Genomic DNA, 23,100 nt, shown 5'->3' on the forward strand with positions numbered 1-23,100 from the left:
CTCGTTTGGCCCTTGACCCGCTCCCCGGCTTCCCGCAACTCGGGCACGCGAACCCGGCGCGAAGGACGAGCGCCTCAGACGAGCGGTAACCCGACCGCCCAGCGTCCCCCGCCGGCCGCGCGCCCTCGTGCCAGGTCCCCCGGCTCAGGTCTCCCTCGCGCGCCTCTCGGCCGCAACCTCCTCGCGCACGGCGCAGCGGCGTCGCGCCGGCGCGAGTACGCGCCCTGCGCTCTGGCTGGCTGGGGCGCACGCGCGCGCGCGGGTTCCGAGGCGGGGCGAGGGGCGAGCAGCGCGAGTGCGGGCGAGGGTCGCTGGATCCGCGGGCACTCCGGCCGCAGCCGCGCCTGCGAGTCTCTGCCCGCCGCCCGGCGACGAGGGAAGCGGGGAAGGCGGCCGTGGGGGCGGGGCGGCGGCGGGCCTTGGGCGAGCTCGGGGAGGAGCGCGGCAGCGACGGCGGCAGCTCCCGGGGACGAGAACGAGGAGGAGGCGGAGGCTCTTTCCTCATCCCAGACCCAGGAGCGTCCGGGACGCAGAGCCCGGAACTGGGGGACGCGGCGGCTGCAGGGAGCCCGGGCTAGGTGAGACTGAGGGTGTTGGGTGAAGTGGGTGGCGGGGTGAGAGGGGCCAGAGGTGGAGCGGGGGCTCGAGGTAGGGAAAAGAGGAAAGGGGCAGTTGTTGGGGGGTGGGGTACCGAGAGGAGGGGTACCGTGAGCCCTTCGGGACCTGCGGCGTGCAGAGGGCCGAGGGTTTGTGGGGTTAATGGGGCGAGCGAAGCACACGGGTCCGAGTTGCGGAGTTTCCAAAGGATAGGCCGGAGAAACAATGGAGTGAGGGGGGCTCTGGCTTGAGCGTGTGCGGTACTGGGTTTAGGAAACTACGAGTGTGATCGAAAAGAATGAAATAATGGGTAATTCGAAATGTGAAGTACAGCGAAATGGGCATGGATGAAAAACCTTCTGCTTGGGTGTCAGCGGTCCTTAGGACGCAAGTGCCGTCATGGGACTTAAAAGATAGAACAATTTCGGAATTTGAGAATTGGGAAGGCAAAGGGAGGCAAAGAGATAGGAGTTTGGTCTTGAATTAAAGCACAGTATCGGATAAGTGCACTATTGGATCTTTTTAGAAAGTGGGTTAGTCTTAGACTTGGCCCCCTGCTAAGTCATGCAAGCCAATCTTTCAATAATTTTATAATTATTTGTAGTCAATTTTATTATAAGGCAAAGCTGTAATATTTATTCCCCATCAGCTCACCTGACTACATAATTTTTCTGTATTTATTGAAGCGGGAGAGGACACATTACCAGAAATATCTTGCTAGGAGTGAGGTCACTAATGCTGCAGAGTTCAAGGTGTTTGGACTGGAAAGTAATAAAAGCTGTGATAAAAATCTAATTGTTTGTTCTTTGTTAGAATTTCAGTTTCCCACTGAGAAATGTTCATATGCCATCTAATTCTGGTTTTGTGCTTGGGGAAGAGAGTTGGGTTTTTTGAGAAATTGTTCAGTGGGTGCTAATTCCTAATGATCCAGCTGCCTGAGTACCTTCCAGTTTGAGGTAAGGTGACCTGGGAATACTGTGAGAAAGTATTTCTGGGTTGTGGAATTTGTATCCACTTCTCCCCCACCCACCCTTTGGAGGCTCCTACTTGGTAGCCCAGGCTGGCTTGGAACCAACTGTGTGACCCAGTTCCTCTTGAAGTGCTAGTCTTTTGCCTCAGACTCCCCAAATTCTGGGATTACAGGTGTGGGATTATGCTGGACTTGTATTTTCTAGATAGTTGCATTTCAAGACAGAATCTGATATAGCACTAACTAGAAGATTGCGGAGTTTGAAGTTGTCATTATCATTACATATTCATAGATGTCTCTGTTAAGCTTTTCATTTGTGAGCTGTTACCTTTTGCTGACTCATCTAAATTAAAAATTTCTGGGCATTTTATATTTCTCAGCTATGTTTCTTTTTTCTTTCTTTCTTTCTTTTTGTTGTTGTTTTTTTTTTTTTTTTTTTTTTTTTTTGAGACAGGGTTTCTCTGTAGCTTTGGAGCCTGTCCTAGAACTAGCTCTTGTAGACCAGGTTGGCCTCGAACTCACAGAGATCCACCTGCCTCTGCCTCCCGACTGCTGGGATTAAAGGCGTGTCAGCTATGTTTCTAATAGCAGGCAACATTAGGCTACCTTATAAATATCCAAAAATCATGATCTAAATTGCACTTTTAAAAATTCTTGCTGGAGTGGTGGTGGTGCATGCCTTTAATCCTAGTACTTGGGAAACAGAGACAGACAGGCATTCTGTGAGCTCAGGCCAGCCTGGTCTACAGAGCGAGTTCCAGGGCAGCTAGGGCTGTTACACAGAGAAACCCTGTCTCGGGGGAAAAAAAATCTTAGTTATTATTTTAAATTATACGTGTCAGTGTGTTTGTACATGTGAGCGCAGTGCCCCAGAGACCAGAAGAGGAGGTTGAATTCTCTGGAATTGGAGGGACAGTTTTGAGCCTCCTGAAGTGGCTACTGGGAATCGAACTCTGATCTTCTGCACAGAAGTGGCTTTTAGCCACTAGAGCCATTTGTCATGTCTCTAAATTGTACTTCAATTAAAATTTTTTTGAGATAACACCCATATCTGGTCTGTAATTCAACATAATTGTTTCTGTCTCAGGCTCAGTTTGGGCCAGTGAAGCAGTCATGCCTGGCTGAACTTTACAGGATTTTACTAAAGCCCAGACTCACTTGGAACTCTGTGTGATCCTCCTACTCCAGTCTTACAATAGTTGGAATTGCAGGAATGAACTGGTGTATCCATCCTTATACTTTAAAAAAAAAAAAAAGACGTGTGTCTGTGTCTCCAACAGAGAGACGTGTGTCTGTGTCTGTGTGCACGCATGTCTGCTGTGTGTCTGCTGTAGACCAGAAAAGGGTGTCAGATCTTCTGTAGCAGGAGTTCCAGGTCGTTGTGAGCTTCCTGATGTGGGAGCCAAGCTCCCCTGGAAGAGCTTAACTGCTAAGCCATCTCTCAAGCTCCTCTACTCCCTACCTTGATTGTTATAAAGCAGTATGATCTGGTTTTAACTTGAGTCCAATATGATAATAGTAATTTGTTTCCTTTTTGCCTCCCGTCCTCTGCCGTCCTCTGTTTTGTTTTTGGTTCTTTTTTTTTTTTTGGTTTTTTTTTTTTTTTTTGGTCTTGTAATATTGCCCAAGTTCTCCTTAATCTTTTCGTCTTAACCGCCCAGATATTGTGATTACAGGTATGAACCACCACGTTTGACTGATGCAAACGACGCTTTTGCTTGATTGGTTTGTAGGCAAACAATTCCATATGTAGAATCTTTGGAAAATTTATTGCTCCTTTGGTTTTAAAGTTTCTAGGTTCTAGTTTTAATGCTAAAAGTATTTCACTAAGATTTGCCTTGTGATCACACTTCCTTTTTCTGTTTAGTCTAGTTGATGTAGTGTACATGGTCCTCACACTTACAGAAGTGAAGACAGCAGGGGCAGAGCCAGAACTGATCATCTCGGGAATACAATTGAGAGCTGCTCCGTGCTCCAGTGCTCTCCAAGCACCTGTTGATACTGGCATTACTTCTAAATATAGACAAGATACTGTTAGAAACCCAGAATGAGTAGAACAGAGAAACAGCTGGGGCCTGAGGAAGGAGCTATAGGTTACCAGCCAAAACATCGGCACGCACGATCCAGGGAGCCTGACCAGGCTTCAGAGGCTAGTTATTAAAGGAGGGGATTGGGAGAGAGGGGACGTGAAAGTCTTCTTTGTTGAGGTTTTGTGTGTTTTGTCTGCTAAACTATATAGTCACTCAATATTGGCATCAAAAGAAATTTATATTAACTATTTTTTAAATTGCTACTTGTAGTTTCCCGTTGCAGAACCACCACATTAAAGCTGGGAATGGAAAAGACACCGTTCGTTTGGACCGCTTTACGTCTCTCTTAGAAGTGCAGCTGCTTATATCAGTCTTGCTGTTTTCCCTGGAGACTGGAAGGAAAGCTTGTGTTTGTTCTGTTCAGGGAAGGAGGAGTCCACTCCTTCTGTGACCGTGTGACCGAAGGACCTTGTAGAATAGGACTCAGCCTGCTCAGTGTGTGTGCTCAGCTCACGTGAGAGCTCCATTCCCTTTGTAGTGAGGCCCTGACTTTCTGGGGAAATCATTTGGGCTCTGGACAGCGGAGCGTGCCTGGCTACCCTTCTGCTTTCCTTGATATTTTGCCACAAGGGTTTTTTCTTTCTTGGTTGTTTTATTTTTTTTATTACTGTGGTAAACTATACATCCAGGTCAGTCAGGTCTACACAGTGATACCTCATCTCAAACAAACATACTGCAAAATTTTACTATTTAATTTATTTATTGAACCAGAATCATATTAGAGGACTTTTTGTTGTTGTTGTTGTTGTTTTTAAAGATTTTATTTATTTATGCAATATCCTGCCTGTAGGCCAGAAGAGGGCACCAGATCTCGTTTTAGGTGGTTGTGAGTCACGTGGTTGCTGGGAATTGAACTCAGGACCTCTGAAAGAGCAGTCAGTGCTCTTAACTGCTGAGCCATCTCTCCAGCCCTAGAGGATGTTTTAACCGTTTTAAATGTACAGACCACAACAGTAGGTGCTTTCACGTGGCTGGACACCATCAGCTATCTCGTGAACTTTTTTCTTCTGAAAGGGAAACTCCCTGTGTATCAAACAGCAGCTCCTTATTCCTCTAAGCCTGTCAATCACCGTTCTACTGCCTACCTCCATGAGTTTGACTACTCTGTGTATTTCATAGATAATGGAATCCTGTATTACCCCCCCACACACCAATGTGAGTATGTGTGTGTGTACATGCCCATGTGCATTGGGGATTGAATTTAGGACCATATGCTATATACCATTGAATTCCCGGGTTCAAATAAGCCTCTTGCCTCATTCTCTCTCTCTTTCTTTTTCAAGGCCGGGTTTCTTTGTGTAACAGTTAACAGTCCTGGCTGTGCTGGAATTTGCATTGTAGACCAGGCTGGCCTCGAACTCACTGAGCTCCACCTGCCTCTGCTTTCCAAGTGCTGGGACTAAAGGCATGTGCTGCTACCACCCAGCTTTTGCCTCATTTCCTAAATAGCTGAGACCAGATTTTGCTACTGCATCCTGCCACACTGCATTTTGTTTATTTATCCTCAGTGGACATTTATGTTGCTTTACCTCTTTGCACTATCTTTCAGTTTTTAGTGATAGTGCTGGGATCAAGCCAGGTATGATACTTGTACTTTAAATCCAAAATTTTGGAGTCTAAGTCCCAAGACTGACTTTCTAGTTCAAAGTCAGCCTACGCTATAGAACTAGAGTATCTCACAAAACACACCACCACAACAAAGAATTACCATATGATCCAGAAAGTTTCTTTCCTTTGACACCAGGTCTCATGTAGCCCAGACAGGCCTCAGAGTTAATATGCAGCTTAGGATGATTTTGAGTTCCTGATCCTCCTGTCTGCTACCCAAGTGCTGGGATGATAAACCTGTGCCACTCTGTAGCCCAAACTGGCATGGAGTTCAGTATGGAGTCTAGGTTGGCCTGTGGAGCCTGGGTGTCCTGGAGCTCAATATGTACATTTGTTGGCCTCGGGCTCAGAGATCTGCCTGCCTCTAACTTCATTACCACTGGGATTAAAGGTGTGTGCGACCAAGACTGTCTTGACAGACTTTCGGGTTGGCCTTGAGCTCAGTATTGCCGTCTTCCGTTTCCCTTTCAGACGTGTGCCACGTGCCTGGCTCTGCATTTTGTTTCAAGGAAGCTTAGTTATTTCAGGCTGGTAATTTCTTTCTTTTTAAATTTATTTATTTATTTAGTATGTATACAATGTTCTGCCTGCATGTATGCCTGCCCATCAGAAGAGGGCACCAGATCTCAACCATGTGGTTGGCTGGGAATTGAACTCAGGACCTCTGAAAGAGCAGCCAGTGCTCTTAACCTCTGAGCCATCTCTCCAGCCCCCAGGCTGGTAATTTCATTGCTTGCCCCCCTGAAGATAGCACTCCACCTTATGTATAAATAAGGTGGTGCTTGCTCACTAACTTTGTTTATACTGACAGAACACTTGTAGATATGATTTCAAAGAAAATGTTTTTCTCAGTTTTCTTCATTCTGATGTAGAAGGGACCATTTATGCTATATAGATCTTTTTATCCACATATGCAAATGTGATGCTGTCTTCAGAGTGTTGTCACCTATGTAAAAAAAGTTTCAATAGTGTAGAAAATTTCTGGTACACTTGCTTGGGTAAATATTTTTTTCTTCATTTAAAGAGGTTTTACATGTATCAGTTGCTGGTTACTATTGATCTTTTTTGTTTGTATATTTATTTTTGTTTGCTTTGAGATTGGGTTTCTCTTTATAGCTCTGGCTATCATGGAACTCTTTAGATCGTGCTGGCCTCAAAGTCGCCTGCCTCAGCCTCCCAAGTGCTGGGATCAAAGTGTGAGCCAGCAATGCTCAGCCTACTGTTGATCTTTTATATCTAGTTTATTTGCTGAAAATGATCTGACTGCTTACATATGCTTGAAATTTTTGTTCAGTTTTGCTTTTGTTTTTAGACAGGGTCTTACTGTGTGGTCTAGGCTGGTCTATCAAAGCTGACCTGGAAATTTGAGACAATCCTGCCTCAGTATCCTGAGATTACAGATGTATGATGCCACACCCAGCTACTTCAAATATTTGTAATAGTTATCTGGAATGCTTGAGCAGAACAGAAAGTTAAATTGAAGCAATTTGATTCCATTTTCTTTCTTATGGATATGAATTGTCACATTATACCAAATATAAAGCAAAATGTCCCTTAGGATGGTCTCACCTCCCATTTTATTATTATTATTTTTTAAAGTTTTTATTTATTTATTATGTGTACAGCATTCCTTCCATGTGTGCCCCCATGCCAGAAGTGGGCACCAGGTCTTATTATAGGTGGCTGTGAGCCACCATGTGGTTGCTGGGAATTGAACTCAGGACCTCTGGAAGAGCAGTCAGTGCTCTTAACCACTGAGCCATCTCTCCAGCCCCCATTTTATTATTTTCTAAATGTTCTTTGGAAGTTAATTATTCCTACCTCTTACCTATGATCATTGGGCCTCAAAGGTTTATATGCTGTTTGCCTGGAGCTTTGTGGAAACTTAGTTAGGCCACAGTCACTGTGGAGGCGTCTATCTGAAGCTCAGGCGAACTCTTGATACTTGAATTGGTCCTGAACTATTTTACATATTTGAGGTTTAAAAATCTCTTAGGTTTCTGACTAGTGAGGATTCACCAGAGGCCAGTATTTACCGTCAGTGTTCGTGTATAGCATGGCAGCTCGTAGGAGTGGGTTTTGAGAGTGCTTCATTATGTATTTGAGCGAGAATATATATATAAATGAAATAACATTTTAAACTTGAAAATACTGCTGCTATTAGTTCTTGTTGGTCTGGTTAGCAGTGAAAACATCAGTTTGTAAAATTTGCAGTGTCTCCTGTGTTGAATACATGGGTCTGTACAGTGATAATTGGCTCGCTACTGTTGTAAGCCTACTCTTCTCTCTCTCTCTCTCTCTCTCTCTCTCAAGATTTTTATTTATCATGTATACAGTGTTTTTCCTGCATGTATCTTGCAGGCCAGAAGAGGACACCTAATCTTATTATAGATAGTTGTGAGCCACCATGTGATTGCTGGGAATTGAACTCAGGACCTCTGGAAGAGCAGCCAGTGTTCTTTACCTCTGAGCCATCTCTCTGTAAGCCTACTCTTAACTGTAGAGCACTACTCTCCTTTGATTTACCTACTTGGTCTGTGGTCAGCATACAGCTGGGTTTAGCTGGCCTACTGTTACCTCAATTCTAAGTATGCATTAGTGTGTGGCAGAATAATAAATTGCCTTTGTAAGCCTACCTGCATATTCTGAACAAACCCTTTATGTAAGGATCTCAGCATGAGGGGCTCTGTTACATTTATATTTTAATTAATGAATTAAAAATTTAATTTTGTTACAGATTCTCACTGTTCAGTTTTAGTTGGCCTAGAACTTGCCACATAGACCAAGTTGGCCTTGAACTCACAGACTTCCCCAGTGATGGGATTAAAGGTGTGCACCAACACACCCACTGGGTCTGTTGTACTTAATGAAAATAATAAAATTTGTTTACAACTAATGTATTTATGTTGATGATGTAGAGCCACCATAGGACTAAGTCAACATTAGCATAGACCCAGACTTGATGTTAGGTTAGATTCAAACATTGTTTTGAGATGGTTTGCCTAATTTCTTAATAGGTTGACAGTGTTTATAATAAGTTCAGTTATATAATATTTTGTGTACTTTCTTTTAAAAAAGTTTTTAAAGTTTTTTTTGTTTTTTCTTTTTTTTAACCTATGTTTTTTTAGATTTATTTATTTATTTTGTATACAACATCCTGCCTCCATTTATGCCCGCATGCCAGAGGAGGGCGCCAGATCTCATTACAGAAGGTTGTAAGCCACCACGTGGTTGCTGGGAATTGAACTCAGGACCTCTGGAAGAACAGCCAGTGCTCTTAACCTCTGAGCCATCTCTCCAGGCTTTTTTTTTTTTTTTTTTTTTTTTGGTTTTTTGAGACAGGGTTTCTCTGTAGATTTTGGAGCCTGTCCTGGAACTAGCTCTTGTAGACCAGGCTGGGCTTGAACTCACAGAGATCCGCCTGCCTCTGCCTCCTGAGTGCTGGGATTAAAGGCGTGCGTCACCACCGCCCGGCTAGAAAAGTTTTATTTATTTGATATGTGCATCTTGTGCATGTAGTGCCGGTGGGGGTCGGTCAGACTTAGATTCCCTGGAACTGGAGTTAGAGATGGTTTGTGAGCCTCCACATGTATGCTGGGAACTGAACCCAGGGCCTTTACAAGAGCAACCAGAACTCTTAACTACCGAGCCAGCTCTCCGGCCCCTTAAAAGTTTTATTTTTATTTGATGCATATAGGGACTTTGCCTGCATGTGTGTCTGTGTGCCATGAGAATGCCTGGTGCTCTTGAAGGTCAGAAGAGACTATCAGACCTTTGGAACTGGAGTTACAGATGGTTGGTTGTGAACTTCCTGTGGGTGCTGGGAACTTAATTTGACTGCTCTGTAAGAACACCAAGTGCTGCTCTTAACTGCAGAGCCATCTGCTCTTAACTGCAGAGCCATCTCTCCACCCTACATCTTTAGACAATGAAACTGAGAATATAGAAGAATTCTTACATATTCTACTGCCCACTGTGAAAGAGTGAAAGTATATTATTAATTTTTTATTATTAATTTTCTAGATAACTGAAGGTTTTTTTTTTCATTTTGGCTTTTAGTCTTTTGAGACAGGTTCTCCCCGTAGACCAGGCTGGCCTTGAACTAACAGTTTTTTCCTGTTCTAGCCAGTTCTGGCGTTAGAGGTGTGAGAGCACTATACAATGGCCTTAATTTTTTTTATTGATATTGATTGAGCTCTACATTTTTCTCTGCTCCCCTCCCTGCCTCTCCCCTCCCCCTTCAACCCTCCCCCCCAAGGTCCTCAAGCTCCCAATTTACTCAGGAGATCTTGTCTTTTTCTACTTTCTACTTCCCATGTAGATTAGATCTATGTAAGTCTCTCTTAGTGCCCTCATTGTTGTCTAAGTTCTCTGGGATTGTAGTTTGTAGGCTGGCTTTCTTTGCTTTATGTTTAAAAACTACCTATGAGTGAGTACATGTGATAATTGTCTTTCTGTGTCTGGGTTACCTCACTTAAAATAATGTTTTCTAGCTCCATCCATTTTCCTGCAAAATTCAAGCTGTCGTTATTTTTTTCTGCTGTGTAGTACTCCATTGTGTAAATGTACCACATTTTTCTTATCCATTCTTCAATCGAGGGACATTTAGGTTGTTTCCAGGTTCTGGCTATGACAAACAAAGCTGCTCTGAACATAGTTGAGCACATGTTCTTGTGGTATGACTGAGCATCCTTTGTATATATACCCAAAAGTGGTATTTCTGGGTCTTGAGGAAGGTTGTTTCCTAATTTTCTGAAAAATCGCCACACTGACATTCAAAGGGGTTGTACTAGCTTGCCTTCCCACCAACAATGCAGAAGTGTTCCCTTTTCCCCACAACCTCTCCAGCATAAGTTGTCATCAGTTTTTTGATCTTGGCCATTCCTGCAGGTCTAACATGGAGTCTCAGAGTTGTTTTGATTTGCATTTCTCTGATGACTAAGGATGTTGAACATTTCCTTAAGTGTCTTTCAGCCATTTTAGATTTCTCTGTTGAGAATTCTCTGTTTAGGTCTGTACTCCATTTTTTTTTTATTGGATTATGTGATCTTTTGGTGTCCAGTTTCTTGAGTTCTTTGTATATTTTGGAGATCAGACCTCTGTCTGATGTGGGGTTAGTGAAGATCTTTTCCCATTCTGTAGGTTGTCGCTTTGTCTTGTTGACCGTGTCCTTTGCTTAACAGAAGCTTTTCAGTTTCAGGAGGTCCCATTTATTAATTGTTCCTCTCAGTGTCTGTGCTGCTGGGGTTCTATTTAGGAAGTGCTTTCCTGTGCCAATGCGTTCAAGTGTACTTCCCACTTTCTCTTCTATAATGTTCAATGTGGCTGGCTTTATGTTGAGGTCTTTGATCTATTTGGACTTGAGTTTTGTGCATGGTGATAGATATGGGTCTATTTTCATTCTTCTACATGCTGATATCCAGTTATACCAGCACCACTTGTTAAATATGCTTTCCTTTTTCCATTTGATATTTTTTGCTTCCTTGTCAAAAATCAGGTGTTCGAAGATGTATTGATTGATATCCGGGTCTTCTATTTGGTTCTATTGGTCCTCCTGTCTGTTCTTATACCAGTACCAGGCTGTTTTCAGTACTGTAGCTCTGTAGTAGAGTTTGAAGTCAGGAATTATGATGCCTTCAGAAATTCTTTTATTGCACAGGATTGTTTTGATTATCCTGGGTTCTTTGCTTTTCCATATGAAGTTGAGTACCATTCTTTCGAGGTCTTTGAAGAATTTTGCTGAAATTTTGATGGGCATTGCGTTGAATCTGTAGATTGCTTTTGGTAAGAATTTTTTTTTTATTTAATGTGTATGGATATTTTGTCTACATGCAATCTGTGCACAATGTACTTGTCTGGCGTCCTTGGAGGCCAAAAGAGGGTATTGGAGCTCAAGGGATTAGAGTTAAAGAAGGCTGAGAAGGCTGTGAGCTACCATGTAGGTGATGGGACCAAACCTGGGTCCCCTGGAAGAGCAACAAGTGATCTGAACTGCTGAACCCTCTCTCCAGTCCCAGAATTATTATCATACCTAACTTTAAAAGATTATTAGTTGTATTAATTTTTAGAGTAAATATACAGTGTAATGGGTTTTCTTGTAGCACTTGAATATATAAGTGTCATTATAAATAGTTTCCTCTCTCCTGAGACAGAATCTCCCTATGTAATCAGAGCTGCAGTCACTTCTGATCCTCCTGCCTCAGCTGAAGGGGACTGCTGTTTGATACCCAAAATGAAGACCTATTGAATAGTATTATAGTTCACAGTATTTCTGTCAGGTTCTTACTCATTTTTATGGCTAAATGCTATTTATTTTATATGGATGGCATATTTTATTTCTCTTTTGACTATTGGTCATTTTTACCTTTTGACTATTATGAAAAGTCCTTGGAGGTTCATTCCTTTAATCCCAACACTCAGAGACAGAAGCAGACAGATCTCTGTGTTTTTTTTTTTTTAAACTAGCTCTTGTAGAACTCACAGAGATCTGCCTGCCTCTGCGTCCCAAGTGCTGGGATTAAAAGCGTGCACCATCACCACCTGACTCTGGTTCTTGAGACCAGTCTGCTTTACCTAACAAGTTCTAGGCCTGCCAGGGATATATAGTGAGATAGTATGCTGGTGGCACACGCCTTTAATCCCAGCATTCAGGAGGCAGAGGCAGGCAGATCTCTGAGCATAGAACAAGCCAGCATAGTCTACAGAGAGAGTTCAGGATGGCCAGGGCTACACAGAGAAACCCTACCTTGAAAAACAAAAAGAAATAGAAAAAAATGCTGAGTGAGCCTTCCTGAGTTGTCTGTCGGCTGAGCGAGCCTCCCTGAGCTGTTGTCTGAGTGAGCCTCCCTGACTATGGGACAAGGCCAGTTCAGGCACCCTCTTCTCTACTGCCCAAGGACCTAGCTGGGGACATCCCCCTGGACACCTGGGAACCCCTCTAGAGTCAAGTCTCTTGCCAACCCTAAAATGGCTCCTTTAATTAAGATATTTTCTTCCCTACTCCCATATCTGCCCTTCCTCCATCTCAACCACCCCACTTCCCCAAGCTCTCCCCAATCCTCCCCTTCTCCCTTCCCCTCTCTCTCCCTTCCCCTTTCTTCCATCCCCACCCTCATGCTCCCAACTTTTGCCTGGCAATCTTGTCTGCTTCCAATTTCCAGGAGGATCTATATATGTTTTTCTTTGGCTTCACCTTCTCTAGGATTTATTTATTTAGCTTCTCTAGGATCGCGAACTATAGATCAATGTCCTTTGTTTATTGCTAGAATCCACTAATGGATGAATACATACCATATTCATATTTTTGGGTCTGGGTTATCACACTCAGGATAGTGTTTTCTATTTCCATCCATTTGCATGCGAAATTCAAGATGTCATTGTTTTTTACCGCCTGATTTGCATTTCTTTACTGACTAGTGATGCTGAACATCTTTTTAAAAATCTATTTATTTATTTATTTGTTTGTTTATTTTCTTTGGTTTTTCGAGACAGGGTTTCTCTGTAGCTTTGGGGCCTGTCCCGGAACTAGTTCTTGAAGACCAGGCTGGCCTCAAACTCACAGAGATCCACCTGCCTCTGCCTCCTGAGTGCTGTGATTAAAGGCGTGCGCCACCACCGCCCAGTTAATGTTGAGCATCTTTAAAAAAAAATTTGTGTATGTGTAAGTGCCTGAGTGAGTTTATGTGCATCCTGTGCATACAGCAATCCATGGAGGACAGAAGAGGGCACCAGATCCCTGGAACTGGAGTGGCCCACAGTTGTGAGTTACCACATGTGCTGGGAACTGAACCTGGTCCTCTGTAGTAAGAACTCTTTACCATTGTGACATCTAATTTTCCAGCCCATAGTTCAGAGTCTTATCATGTGGTTTTTTTCTTTCTGTATTTTCTTTAGAGGAATGTATATTGAAATCTTTTTTCCATTTCTAGAATGAATTAAATTGATTAATTTTGAGACAGGTCTCTGTTGCCAAGACTGGCCTGGTACTAGTTTTAGACTCTTACCCTGCTGCTTCAGATTCCGTATGACTATTGAACTCAGTGGCTCTGTTACTGTACTGGTTTGTACTCGGTAAATATTAGCTCATACTACAGTTATGATTACATTTGCTATCTGTTACCTGCATTGGCAGGAAACATTGCTTACTTTTTCCAAAGTAGGAGGTGAGGCCACAAAATCTGTATTTATTGTCAATTAAAGTTTTAACTGTCAGTGTTGATATTTTGCTTTTAATGTCCTAAATCTTCAGTGTCTAAGTCATCCCCAATGCTTCTGTTATCAGTCAGCTGGCTGGGGTCCTAATGTTTTACCCGGGGAGGAATTGTGGGTAGGAATTTCTTTCTGTGCTACAGTCCTCGAGTCACGGAGTGCCAGGTTCTAGGTTGGGCTGGTGGACTCATATACTTTTTTAAAATTTATTTTTAATAAATTAAATTTATTTTAATTAATTTATTATTTATTTAATTAATTTATTTATTAAATTTAATTTTATTTAATTTATTTTTATTTTATATACCTTAGTGTTTTGCCATGGGTGTCAGGTTCCCTGCAACTGAAGTTACAGACAGGTGTGAGCTGCCATGTGGGTGCTGGGAGTTGAACCTGGGTCCTCTGGAAGAGCAGTCAGTGCTCTTAAACACTGAGCCATCTCTACAGCCCCACTCATATACTTTTATAAGCTCTGAATGCTTAGGGCCTGCTGCTCTAAGTGTTAGACGTTATCAGCACACAGTTTTAGGCAGTCTACTTGAAGCTTATTGCTCTGGGCTTTAACAGCCATTAGTGTGATCACTTGTCAGCCAATCATCAGCTCAGCTTGCAGCAGCAGTGTGGCGGGCAGCAGATGCTGAACCCGTGGCCCTGCAGTGATGGTGCTGTGACTCAGGTCCAGGGTATCAGAATCCTCAGTCTTAGGTGTCTGAGCTCCTTGGCTCTGTAGAGTTGGCCCTTTGGAAGTCTTCCAGTGACCAGGCCCTGTCGTTTCTTATCTTCTTTTGTCCCTTGGTGTCCTGAGGCCTCCACTCCCTGCTGTTTTGCTTCAGCTACCCTTTTGCGGCTACTGCTGCCCCTCCAATGTCACTGTTGCTGTCTTCAGCCTGCTAACACTTGCTGCTGCTTCTGCTGTCCTTTCTAGTTCCAGCCCAGTCCGGTCAACTGACAGTAAAGGACAAAAGTAGGCTAGAAAGGGCCAGGCACACTGTGACGAACTTTGACCTCAGAACTTAGTGGGGGGTAGAGGACATTCAAGGTCAGCCTTGGCTACAGAGTGAATTTAAGGCCAGTCTGAACTATAGGAGACTCTATCTCAGTTTTTAAAAACAACAACCAAAACCAGGAAGTCTTTGTAATAATACTCAATGGTAAAGCTCTTACCTGCTGTATGCGAGGGTCTAGATTCTATCCCCAGCAATGTTATTGTTACCAAAAAAGGGGCCAGTAAAAGATCACTTGAGGTTTTTTTTCTTCTTTCCTTCATGTCTATATTTATTAAAAACTGACAAACAGGCCGGGCAGTGGGGGCACACTTGGGAGGCAGAGGCAGGCAGATCTCTATGAGTTTGAGGCCAGTCTGGTCTATAAGAGCTAGTTCCAGGACAGGCTCCAAAGCTACAGAGAAACCCTGTCTCAAAACTGACAGAACCTGTATAAGAAATATACCAGATTAGGGGCTGGAGAGATGGCTCAGCAGTTAAGACCACTTATTTGCTCTTCTAAAGGATCCAGTTTGGTTCCCAGCGACTGCAGCTCCAGAGGATCTTATGCCTTCTTCTGACCTTTGTGGGCATCCATACACACATGGCAGATACACAGACATATATACACAAACAGAAAGAGAGAAAAAGGTTTCCAAACTGGAACTGAATGGATAGCTCAGGGGTTAAGAGCGTTGACTGCTCTAGAGGACCTGGGTTCAAATTCCAGTACCTACATGGTGACTCTGTCTATAACTCCAGTTCCAGGAGATCCAGTGTCCTCTTCTGTTCCACAGGATCCTGCATGCATGTCGGGCACGTAAGCTTACACAGTTACATACACATACATATAAAATAGAAGATAAGTAAATAATTAATAAAAAAAACCCAGTTTTAAAAAGGGCCTTTGAAATAGTAATTGTGAGAGACATTATTGATTAGGAGTCCCTCTTTCTCTGCCAGGCCACATCCTTTTCCTCTACCTCTGCCTCCTGCAGCAGCCTCCTTTCTTAGAGCCAGCATCCACAAGTAGGGTATCCATTGGCACACTGTTGGTTGAATAGATGAATTAAGTGCTATTTCCTCAAATACTTGGTGTTTCTTACTGTGCAGGTTATTTTCCAGCATGTGTCCGTGCTGATTGATATCTATTCTGGTGATTGTTCCATGGCCCTGTGTTCCATTCTTCAATCCAGTGATTATAGGTTCATGTCTCAGCTTCATCGAGAATCTCACAGGCTTCATCTTGTTGATGACCTCTCCATTTTCTAGTTCTTTTGGGTTCATCTTCCTGCCTCAGCCTCTGGAGTACTGTGATTACAGATGTGAACCAGCCCATCTTTTATTGGGCCAAATGTTCCAGCTGGAAAGGTTACAGAGCCAGAAAGGGTGTGTGTGGCAAGGGTGTTTGCACCAATCATGGGAGACCCTCATTAAGACTCTGTGCCAATCACACTACAGTCCCCATGTTGAAGGGACTTGCTTCAGAGGACCTGCTTCTCTTCTAGCCTGGATGGAAGTAGCTGCAGAGTCATTTAGAGTCCACTGAGGCCCATGGTGGCAAGCACATGTCTAGCACTAGCTTTTCAGACACTTGTGACTGGGGCGGTGCCTGTTTAAGCAGCAACCAGCTGTGATTGCTATGCAGATTCCTCAAGGTAGACGCAGAAACTTCAAAGCAGCTAGTGCTGGCGTGAATGTTGTCCTCCATTGAAGTTTGGTGGGGGAAAAGGGAAGGGTCTAACAGCAGATAGAGAACCACATGGCTCTGGCTCCCAATACCTTAGCTTATTTAAAGGAAGAGTGAACACTAACGGGGTACTTTCAATAAAGACAGAACATTACAGTGAACTTGTAGTGTTTAACAATGCTGTAACAGTGTCTAACTCCTGCCCAGCCAAGTATCTCAGGGAGACCATCTAGTCACCATCTACTCACACTGATGCTTGGACAAGTTTTCCTTCATTCTGCCCTTTTAGGAGACAGTTACTTGTAAATGCCACAATTAGAATACTTTTGGGAAGTCTTTGGGGAAGCCCACTTTTTATATTTAATGATACTGGTCATTGATGCATTTATTCTCCCCACCCATACTTGGTGCTGGGGAACATGGTAGGCAAGGACTCCACCAACTGCCAGCCCTGTATCACTGTCATCTTTCTGCTGCTACAACATGGCTTTGCTCACTGGTCAGAAGGTAGAAGAAAGGGAGATTTTACCAGACAGGGAGGATCTTTTGTTTGTTTTTTGCACAGGTTCTTACTATGTATGTGTAGCCAGTCCATCATAGCCTTACCGGCTGAGTGCTGGCATTGTGAGAGTGCCTCACCGTGCTGGCACAGAACTCTGCCACCTGGGACTGATGGATGTTTTCTGACAGGGTGGTAGGTAGACTGCTCCTTTCATTATGCCATGATCTGGAGTGGAGTAGTTGTTTTAAGCAGAATGTATAGAAAGCTGACCACAAATCTTAATCTGGTTATTTTCTTTGACTAAATGGTATGAATCGTATATATTCAGCAACTAGTGATTATTGATGGTCTTTCTCCGTGTGTTTCCTAACTTTGTCCTGAACTCTCCTGTCTTTCACCAGGCCTCCGTACCTATTTCTATGAACTGTGCCAGCAATGCCACTGGATTGAACGAGTTTTGTCTTATGTATGTAGGTATTTTTATCTATTTATTTGACTACAGGTTCTGTATTCCCTTTTGAAAATTATTTACGGGACTGGAGAGATATCTCAGCAGTTAAGAGCATTGGCTGCTCTTCCAGAGGTTCTGAGTTCAATTCCCAGCATCCACATGGTGGCTCACAACCATCTATAATGAGATCTGGTGCCCTCTTCTGCCCTGCAGGCAAACATGCAAACAGAACACTGTATACATAATAAATACATAAAAATACATAAATTTAAAAAATCATTTACCTGTTAATAATTAATTGATTTTGTGTGTGTGTGTGTGTGTGTGTGTGTGTGTGTGTGTGTGTGTGTGTGTTGTACATGTGGATGTCAGGTCAACTTGCGAGAGTTCTCTCATTTCACTGTGTAGAGTCTAGGGATTAAATTTACATTTTCAGGGCTTGGTAGCAGGCACCGTACCCCTCGAGCTATCTCACACCCTACCTCTGTTTTTTTGAGGGAGTGTCTCTCTGTACAGCCCTGGACGGCCTGGTACTTGCCCTGTGTCAGGCTGGACTCTAAGCTGAGGCAGTGCTACTCCCTGTGTTTCTTAGTGCTGGGGTTACAGGTGACATCACATTCTTTGTATCTCCATTTCCCTGATGAAATCTTTGACTTGTTTCTGTTGTCTGTATTAAGATGCACTACTGTTATGAACTACTGGAAAATGGAAACAGACTTAAATGAGTAGCCTGTTGAAAGGCCTTTACTACAGCTGAGAAGGTAGTAAATCAGACAAGGCATACTGGTACAAGTCTGTAGTCCTAGCATTCAGCAGGTGGAGAAAACTGCAGACTGCCAAATCTCAAATGGAGATTTTATTTTTATTTATTTATTCTTTTTTTTTAATTGTTTTTAATGAGCTATACCTTTTTCTCTGCTACCCCCTTTTTCCCCCTCCTTCTGCCCTCTCCTGTGACCCCCATGCTCCTAGTTTACTCAGGAGGTCTTGTCTTTTTCTCCTTCCTATGTAGATCCATGTGTGTCTCTCTTAGGGTCCTCTTTGTTGTCTAGGTTTTCTGGGGTTGTGGACTATACTGTAGGTTGGTTTTTTTCCTGTCTAGAAGCCATTTATGAGTGAATACATATTTGTCTTTCTGGGTCTAGGTTACCTCACTCAATGTGTGTTTTTTAGATGCAGCTATCAGATAGAGATTTTAAACTAGAAGTTGTTTCAATGGGGCTAAAGAGGTGGTTCAGCTGATTGTTAAGAGCACTTGCTGCTCTTACGGAGAACACTGGTTCAGATCTTAGCAACCATTTGGCCATTCATAACCATCCATAACTCCCATTTCAGGGGATCCTGTCTTAGTTACTTTTCTTTTTTTCTTTTTAAAAGATTTTACTTATTGTGTATACACTGTTTGGTCTGCATGTCTGCCTGCAGGCCAGAAGAAGGCACCAGATCTCATTACAGGTGGTTGTGAGCCACTATGTGGTTGCTGGGAATTGAACTCAGGACCTCTGGAAGAGCAGCCAGTGCTCTTACCCACTGAGCCATCTCTGCAGCCCACATGCAATAAATTTTATGTATTTTTTCAGTTTAATTTTCCTTTTTCCAGATTAGTAGTGCTCCAGGAACTTGGCACACATACGTAACAATAATACATTGTCAGCGGTTTCTGATTTTCAGAGATGGTAAGCTATTAAAAGGGGGTCTAGAAAGTTGGCTTAGAGGTTAAGAGCACTTATGTTCTCCTCCAGAGAACATGAGTTTGGTTCCCAGCACTCAGTGCACAACCACCTGGCACTCTACCTCCAGGGAATTCCAGGAGTGCCCTCTTCTGGCCTCCGTGGGCGTGTACACCACACACAAATACATATAAGTAGGGCTGGAGAATTGGCTCAGTGCTTAAGAACACTTGCTGCTCTTGCAGAAGACCTGTGTTCAATTCTCAGCACCCTTATGGCGGTTCACAACTGTCTATAATTCCAGTTCCAGGGGATGAAATGCCTTCCTTTGACCGCTTTCTGTGTTGCACTATGGCTGCGTCCACAGTGCAACAGCATTTGATTATGACTGAGACTGTATGACTTAGAAAGCTAAAACAATTACCATCTTGTTACAGAAAAGTTAGCTGGCATCTAGTCTAGTTCATCATAATGGTTTCATAGATTATATTGTATTAAGAAGAGGATTATAGCTAGCTGCCAGCAATCCATCATGCTTGATGCTTTACACATTTACACATGTACACTTATCTATATCATAATCTGTGTATGTGTGCACATGTGTGCATCTATGTGTGGAGGTAAGTCTCAGTTGTCTTGCATTCTGAAATTAGGTCTCTAAATGGCAGTCAATGATTAGGTTAGGTTGGTTGGCCCGGGATCTGCTTGTTTCTGCTTCCCTAGTGTTGGGAATATAAGCATATACCACTTTTCCTGACTTTTCCGCATGGATTCTAGGTATCCAGTTCAGGTCCCATGATTGCATAGCAAATACTTGACCTCCTGAACTGTCTCCCAGCCTCTACATAGTTGTTAATAACAAATCTAATGTTAAACATTTAAGTATTAGTATTAAAATTCAAATCTAGAGGTCTGAATTCAAAGTTTGTTCATCCTGTTGACCACATTGTATTGTAAATGTTTGTATTTTCGTCTTTCAGAAAGAGACTTGGGGACTGGAGAGATGGCCCAGCAGTTAAGAACACTGCTGCTTTTGCAAAGGACCTGAGTTTAGTTCCTAGGACCCACAGCAGACTGCTTACACACTGTGTGTAACTCTAGTTCCGAGGGATCTGACACCCTCACACAGCTACACATGCAGGCAAAACACAAATAAATATAAAATAATAAATAAGCAAAAACAGAAATAACAACCAAGTGTGTATCTGTCTAACAAAGTATATACCTCTCCCAGCTGGAGAGGGAGAATACTCTCTGGGAATGCAAAAGTCTATTAACTCCATGTATCCCACCTGGATATACCATTCAGGGCAAATGGAGTAGGAAAAACTTGATTTTTTCCCCCCAAGACCTTTCTGCAACTATTGCTGATCCAGTAAATGTAGACTGTTAGTTTTGTGGACTACAAACCTTGGAGTCTCATTCTGTGCCCTAAGCTGGTTTTAAGCTGTAGATCTTTCTCCCCGAGTCCACTGAGTGATAGCATTACAGGCACGTCCTGTCATCTTAATGCGTCTCTTTGTAACATCTTATGTCTGATGTTATTAGCAGTTTTAAATTTTTAAAAAAATTTCTTTAATATGTATGAGTATTTCTCCTACATGTAAGTCTGTACATCACGAGTGTATCTGATACCTGAAGAAGGTGTCAGATTGTTTGGAACTGGACTTGTGATTATGAACCTCCATGTGGGTGCTAGGAATTGAACCTGGATTTTCTGGAAGAGCAACCAGTGCTCTTAGCTGCTGAGCCAACTTTCAGCCCCAGGAGTAGGTATTTTGGTTTTTTTGTTTGTTTGTTTTTTCATTTTTAAATTTTATTAAAAATTTTTTCTAACATATATCCCGGCCAGTTTCCTCTCCCTCCCCTCCCCTGAGTTTTCCCACCTCACTCCCTCCTCCAGATCGACCTCCCCCAGGATTTTTTTTTTTTTTGGAGACAAGGTCTTGGTATGTAACACAGGCAGGCTCAGTTGAACTCATAACCCTTCCATCATCCGAGTGCTGGTATTGTAGGCATGCATCACCATCCTGACTTTTTTTTGGTTTTGTTTTGTTTTTGAGAAAGGGTTCAGACTGGCCTCCAGTTTAGAGAGATCTGCCTGCCTCTGCCTCTCAAGCGCTAGGATTAAAGGCGTTTACCACCACCGCCTGGCAGTTTTTAAATATTTTGAAAAGAGTCTAATGTAACTGAGGCTAATCTTGATCTTCAGGTTTCTGTCTTTGCCTCCTGAGTGCTAGGATTATAGGTTTGCACCACCTTGGGCCCCTGGTTGTTTCTAGGATTTTTTTCCTTCAGTGCTGGGGATCAAACTCAGGCTCATTAGCATTCTGGCTAAGCACTCTCTCATTGAGCTACAGCCTAGCCTTTTACATTATTTAAAATTGTATATGTATGAGTATTTAGCCTACATGTCTGTATATGTACCTTCTGCAAACCTGGTGCCCAGGGAGATCGAAATGGGTGTGGCCTCCCTGGAAAGGGAGATAAAGACTGTTGGGAGCAACCACGTGGGAGAGTGCTGAGATCCAAACCTGGGTGGTCTCAAGCAGCAGATGCTCCCAACTGCTCAGCCATCTGTCTCTCCAGCCCTAGAACCTGTTTGTTTGTTTGTTTGTTTTAAGGCAACTCTATATAGCTCAGGTTGACCTCTAGTTACTCAGGTTAAAGATGTGTATTGCCATGCTCCACAGTTTCTGACAGGTCTGAAGTTAATTTTATTGAAACATTAGAACTTTTGAACAAAGCAAAGATCACTAGGTAGTTGTGGGGGCTCATTGTGAAAGCAGTGCTTACTAAGCTGGAAATGTGCATAGACAGCTGGCATGACTGTACGATCCTGTAATGCCAACATTCATACAAGTAGGCCGGAAGATTGGGAGTTCAAGGCCATCATGGAGTAAAAAAACAAAACAAAACTTTTTAAAGTAGGAACCTAAATATTTGCCCTGTGAGCAAGAGAGATCCCACCTCTTTTTGAATGAGAAGACTCTTCTGTTAGTCCCAAAGCCCAGACTGATACTTCAGCCACGTTGGTAGGATGTAGTGGTGCATGCTTTTAATCTCAACACTGAGGAGACAAAAACAGGACAGTCCCTGAGTTCCAGGTCATCCAGAGCTACACAGTGATAAGCTGTCTCAAACAGCAACAACAATAGAAAAACAAACAAAACCACAGCCGCATTATGGGTTAAATAGATGTTTTTGGTTTCTTTTGAAACAGATTTTGCTGTGTATCCCAGGCAGGCCTTGGACGCCCAGCAGTCTTCTTGATTCAGCCTCTAAGTGCTGGGATTCTAGTATGCCCGCTTACCTTTCCTTACTTTTTATAAACTATTCAATATAGTGACATAAAATCTCTTTAAACAGTTGGGTGGATGGAATAGTCTTGGGTTGGGACTGAAGAGATGGCTTAGAGACCAAGCATTTGCTGCTCTTAAAGAGGGCCTGGCCTCTTACAACCCTCTAGAACTCCAGTGCCAGGGGATCTAGTGCTCCATGAGTGTGGTACGCTTACATGCCTGCAAAACACTCACAGCAAGCACACGCCCGCAAAACACTCATACACATAGCATAAAAGTAAATCCTAAAAAATAGCCTTAAATATCTGTATTATTCACTATTTAAAGAGTCATCATAAAGCAGGATATGTATTTTTATTCCTACTAAATTAATTATGATTATATTTTTCTTGGTATTTGCTAAAACAAACATTTGACTGTCTAGGAAAAAGTGAAGAAAGCTTAATTAAATTGCTGCTAAATAATTCAGAGTGTTTTAGTGACTTAACAGATGAAAGCCACCCTCTTTCAAAATGTCTGATTGGAAATACACAATGGAAAAGCAATTCCTTTTCTTTAGGTATGAGTTACCTTAACTGCTGCCGTTGTTGCTGGTCTCTTCCAGTGTATCTTTCCATTCTGTTGGGGCCAGCTAGTTTCTGTCTAAAGCTGTTCTAGTTTTCCTACAGAAGCCGGACTTAATCGTAATCGTAATTACAGTCTGTGCTTTTAAGAATTTAAAATTTTTATTTTTATTTATTTATTTATCTATCTATTTATTTATTTGGTTTTTTGAGACCGGGTTTCTCTGTAGCTCTGACTGTCTTGGAACTGGCTCTATATCCTGTGAGACCAGGAACTCACAGAGATCCACATGTCTCTGCCTACCAAGTGCTGGGATTAAAGGTGTATGCCACCTAAAATTTTTTTCTTTTTTTTAAATTTATTTATTTGTTTATAAAAATTTCCACTTCCTCCCCTCCTCCCATTCCCCCCACTCCCTCTCCTCCTCCCCCCACTCCCTCCGGAGAGGGGAGGAACTTGAACTTC

The 23,100-nt window shown here is 42.8% G+C and overlaps 1 protein-coding gene across 2 annotated transcripts in view; it reads left to right on the forward strand.

Annotated features, from left to right (window-relative positions):
- Window positions 1-309: 309 nt before the first annotated feature.
- Window positions 310-23,100, forward strand: part of Spats2 (spermatogenesis associated serine rich 2) — a 74,431-nt gene continuing 51,640 nt past the window's right edge. The window contains exon 1 of one of the 2 annotated variants that reach the window (XM_085678569.2): window positions 310-578. The gene's annotated coding sequence lies outside the window, so the exon portion shown is untranslated. The remainder of the gene's footprint in view (window positions 579-23,100) is intronic. The other variant, XM_048444626.3, reaches the window with a different exon arrangement.

The sequence above is a fragment of the Myodes glareolus genome, chromosome 19 (assembly GCF_982192425.1).
Source record: "Myodes glareolus chromosome 19, mMyoGla1.1, whole genome shotgun sequence".
NCBI lineage: Eukaryota > Metazoa > Chordata > Mammalia > Rodentia > Cricetidae > Myodes > Myodes glareolus.